General features: G+C 39.6%; 1 long non-coding RNA gene and 1 gene segment (V, D, J or C); one reads left to right on the forward strand and one right to left on the reverse strand.

Moving 5' to 3' along the window:
* The window catches only part of LOC123976150, a 147472-nt gene that overhangs the window by 110920 nt on the left and 31398 nt on the right, over window positions 1-5154 (forward strand).
* Window positions 654-4874, reverse strand: LOC123976157. Of its 7 annotated transcripts, none has more exons than XR_006826265.1 (10): window positions 4798-4874; window positions 4555-4618; window positions 4039-4150; window positions 3190-3735; window positions 2847-2936; window positions 2641-2718; window positions 2380-2440; window positions 1776-1963; window positions 1481-1665; window positions 654-1372 (listed from the first exon to the last, which is right to left on the reverse strand). It is a non-coding gene; the product is annotated as an uncharacterized LOC123976157 (long non-coding RNA). The 7 variants fall into 7 exon arrangements; XR_006826264.1 differs by having other exon boundaries at window positions 3190-3278; window positions 3568-3735; window positions 4555-4866; XR_006826263.1 differs by having other exon boundaries at window positions 3190-3288; window positions 3568-3735; window positions 4555-4866.

Here is a 5154-nt window from a genome sequence, read left to right on the forward strand (position 1 = left end):
TAGATTACCATATATCAGTATGAAGATTCTGAATGGATCCTGCTTTGAAATACTGACCTTTGAACCCTCACCTTGGTACATGTTTGAATGCTTATAATTCATCAACAAAAGAGACTACAGACATGGGACCGACTGTTAAAGAGAGCTCTTGGCCTTAGCTGTCATGTGAGTATAGTCAACAACTGGGGGCCCAATCAAATGTGGTTAAAATTCCAAATTCACGCTAATATGTTTTAGAAAATACAATTCCCTACAGCCATGCAATGCAGTTTGAGTCAAATCAGCACCACAGTTGTAGTTTTTCCTGTGTCCAAAGTTAGGGTTGTAATATAGGGTCATAAAAACATATACCTACTGAATATATAAAATATCTAGTACAGCCGAACTACTACTTACACTGAATCTAGAGAATCCATGTTAAGAACAAATAAATTTCTTGGTTTATTTCACAGATTTTAACATAAACAGGAGTCCAAAAGGCAAACCCCACCCACAAAATAAAGCACTTCCGTAACCTTCCACTACCAAAAAAACCTTTATTTCTCAGAATCGATGGAGAAACGATTAAAAGTGAAAGCCTTAACATGAACATAACACCAAAGCTGACTATACCTTGAGTATTACTAGGCTGTAGAAAGTTATAAGACAGCAGCTTCTACAAAAACAGTGTTTATTGTCCAAAACAGCAAGTTTAAGCCATTTTTTGTTTAAATTGGCAGGACAGTTCACAGCTCATGAAAAACAAACATGGACTCTGTTGCAGTTCCACTAATAAAGTGATCAGCAACACAGCCTTAATTTGATTGTGACCAGTTACAATAAAGACACACACAGAACCTAACTGTCTGAGTCTGATGCATGTTAGTTAGTCTTGAATTAAGGAGGCATTTTTAATTATGTATAACAAAACGTACAAATTTGCTCAAAGTATTCGTTCCAGAAGCAGAAAACCACCCCTCGTCTAGAGTGCTTACAGACCTAGTTGCTATCATCGTCATCATGATCATCATCATCACTGTATACCAGTGTCTGTATGCTTGACATGGGGAGGGCCCAAGACAGGCAGGGGTTGTCTGGGGTGACATAACCATGCATTCCAGGAACAATGTCTGGTACATGTTGGTCGAACATCAGTGGCGTGATGTAGTATACTTTCCAGCTGTTTGAGACGTTGGATGAGGACAGCTTTTGCACTTGGCTGCTCTGTGTCATTGATGGCAGAACACAGGAAGGCGTGCTGCTGTTGGAGGTGGTCAGCTACAGTTCTCATTTCCTGGTAAAGCGTGTGCTTTTCCTCAGCGGCCCGAGTCTTCATATGTAAGGCATCAATCCCTCGCCTTTTCAGACTCCTTGGAACATCATCTTCTTCAACCTGGAAGAAGAAGAAAGAAAACAATGTGCAACGTAGTTGTGGTTAGTAAGCGGTTGTCAGGTGGTTACTAGAGTGATGTGGTCACTAGGTTCTGGTAACTATACTTACAGTGTCATCAAAACAGAAGTAGAGTGGCCAAGAGGGATCACATGATTCTTGAAAATCAATTGTTGCAGGGAAGATGCTCATCTGTGGTGGCCACTGAATGCTGTTGTACTCTTTTATTGCCTGTCTCAGTCTCTTGTTGGAGTTGGCAACCTGCTTGGACAGTCTAACGGCAACGCCCTGCCCATCTAAAGTAAAGTTATAAAAGAGACATGCAAACAAATGCCTTCGTTATTATGGTCCTTTACAGAGCTGGATCTTATTTTTTAAATTTATCTACTTATCCACAGCAATTTACCTGGAAATTTTCTCTTCAGATGGAGGAGGACAGCTCTCTCCTTTCATTCAGTTCTAGCCTTCCAGATCAGTTGGCCTCTGAGATCACGGTCAACTTCTTTAAGGGTAGACTGGAAGATTAAATCAGATTCTTGCCATCTTCTCCGAATGCTGTGTTTTTTCTCCATGTTTAGCAGAGAGTTCTCAATTCTACAATGGTCAGAGAGTAAAAATTACTGTTAATTAGGCACTTAATCAGAGAACAGAAACAGACTGATACTGCTTACTTACTCTGTTTCATCCTCCATGTGTGACTCACGAGTCCCACATCTATATATTATAAAAAGTATAGCACAACACATCAGTAGTTACCAACCAGAAAACATTCCCGTGGTACACTTGAACAAACATTGTACGTTACAGGGGGAGCTTGGTGGTAATTGATTATTAATCACACCATATTTAATTACTGCATTGTGACAGTTTCCTAGGAAACAAGACGGTGTTACTGTCTCGCTCATAGCTATGTAATCACACCTAGGCTTCCATGTTTAAGCACATCAGTAAGGCGCTCAAAGATGGGTGTAATTCCCATGTAGTCTTCCATAAACAAACTGAACGCTTACTTGAACATGTAGAACTGAATCAGCTTAGTGATGTCGTCCCTTTTCCATCTACAGATAGTGTCTGGAGAACAGATAATGACATTACTACAGCTCTAATAAAGTGCTTCATTTCATGTTACTTCTTCACCGACACAACTTACAGGATACTCTACTGTACATGGAAAAGTATGTATAATGTATTTGCAATATCCTTTGTTAATAATATGTGTTACCTTTTTACAATATTCCAAGACATTCACGCATTCACTTCAATTTACTTACTTATTGACTTTGGATTTTCTTGGGCTAGCTCCTGCTCCCTTTTCTTCCATCTCTCCATGTCTCGCTCTGAGACTAACACTAGACAATAAAAATAACAGAAAAACAAACAACTGTCAATGCTACATACTTTGTGCAAAGGGCGCTTGTAAATGCAATTTAAAATTTTCCTGTTCACAACTATTGTTACCTGCATGTGCATGACTTACCTGGTGCTTCTCTGATGACAGATGAGATGTCTTCTTGAGCGAGAGTTGATATTTTCTCTGCTTCATCTAATTGTTGCAGGAGCTGCACCTCTGTAAAGACAGTTTTGTTTACTTCTGCTGACCAATTTGTGTGTCATCAGCTTAAACCATGTAATGGGAATTCCAAACATATTGCATGTAACCCTGGACTCAGGGAGACTCATCTGTGATGTGACACTGAATCCGTGTAAACGCAACAGTCAAAATATCTCGGTTCTCTGTGTTTGCCTGAGCTGTTCATTTAAACACGCAATTCCCACCACAAACACCAGGACAGAATATTGTTATACAGCAGTAGACAAACCTAGGTCAGTTGATTTCCTCCGTCCATAATGCAGAAGGGCATCAGTCAACAGGTCCAAGCGGTGCGAGGGAGTCATCTCCTTTGTGACTCTGGAAAAGACTGAGTCAATAGTCATATATGTGACTGCAGTGGCGTAGCCTTACCGTTCTCCTTGGCTCATGTTGACAAACATTAGGGGCATTTCATGACGACAAGAGGCTCCAAACACTCCTGTAACATCGAGTTTCTTCGCTTGTTTTTGTGACCTCAGCACATTGCCAGCCTTGAAGTTACTACAGTACTAAATTTTTAAGGAAATTACATTTATGGGAAGAGTAATGGTCTTTTTCTAGGAGTTAAATCCAACATTTTATAGACTCAACTGCAACTGTGACTAACCTCACGAGGCTTTGAGCTGTCACGATGTGATAGCAGGTATTCCTCTACATTCTTTTCATCAACAAACTTGCGGGTTCCATGCAACGGCTCAACCACACTTGTCCCAGAGCTTTGCTTCCTCACAAGGCCAAAGTTGGCATCCAGTGTCACTATCATATCTCCATCCGCCTGGGAAATAAACACAGCAATCCTGGTTTTGTATCTGGTACTACAAAAAAAGAGTCTAGGTCAGAAACACCCATGGAATTAACAACTGATTGAAATTCTTAAAACAAATGCTGCAAGATACACAAGGTCCCACATTCATCCTCAAACAGCCTTCAGAAATGCAGAGCACTAGGTTGATACACTTACTATTTTATTAGAATACTTTATACAATAATTCACTGATTTTGCATATATCAATTCAATACCATCAGTTCATGGAAACTGCAATTATCAAACAGGAACTGTCCTGAAACTAGAACCAACCTTTGGACATGCTGGGCATGTGGTCCCATCAAACTGTGGGCAAACATCTATCAAACTTCTTTGTCGGAAGTGGTGATGCCTAAACTGGGATATTGACTCTCCCACCAGGGCTCTGTAGAGTGTATTAACTTACGGTATAAGCAGCAGCAAGAGAAAACATTACTCTTTCATATACTTAGATGTCCTACATAAGGCCAAGGTGAAGGTGGTTTAAACAGAAGTTTTTTGCATGCAACTGTATAATTCAATATGTTCATCTTCATTGTTTACATTTTGTTGTGATAATTAATAATGAGCACAATTATGGAAGGGTGTAATTTTCACATCCATTTCGACTTGTCAGTCTTCCATGAAAGTAACTGAAATGTTCACTTCACAGACAGGACTTCAGACTTACCTATACAAAAACCCTCAACAGAAACTTGACACTCCAGTGACAGACAAACAAAAAGCTCTAGCAGAGGGACGGAAAAGACTGGTTGGGGCTTGTCGGCTGTTGCTGGCCAGAGCCCGTACCTGAGCAGAGCGCAGGCTTATGGTTCACACGCACACATATTGACAGTGACTGTGCAGAGTCGTCCTGCCAAACAAAGAGAGGGAAATAAAATAAAACATAAAAAAGTACTAATATAAAGACTATTATATCAGCATACACAAAATCACTTGAATGTGTCACTTATAACTTCATGTTTGATATTATTGGAATCAGCAAACAGGCACAGAGAAGAATTTTCAAAAATGCATCACACATTTTCTGACCTCCTTATAGGAAACCATTACTCCACATTTAATAGGATTTCATTCCTTAACCTGTCAAAAAAAGAAAATACACTGAGATTTTTTATGCAAAAATGACAAACCTGTGCTGACAATGACCTTCATGTCCTTCCTGTACATTACATTACAGCTCTAATAATTCAATGATTAATTTTATAAGTAACTGTAGGCCTAATACAACCATTTTCACATTGTGGGGAAGTGAAAGCATTAACGTTATCTTCTTCAGTGGAATTTTATCGGACAGTGAATCCAAACAATAAAGCACAACACAGGCTATGAACTGTAGGCTACTCCAGAGTTCCCAGTCGCCACAAGTATAAAAGCATTTAACACAGG

This window comes from Micropterus dolomieu, linkage group LG09 (genome assembly GCF_021292245.1).
Source record: "Micropterus dolomieu isolate WLL.071019.BEF.003 ecotype Adirondacks linkage group LG09, ASM2129224v1, whole genome shotgun sequence".
NCBI lineage: Eukaryota > Metazoa > Chordata > Actinopteri > Centrarchiformes > Centrarchidae > Micropterus > Micropterus dolomieu.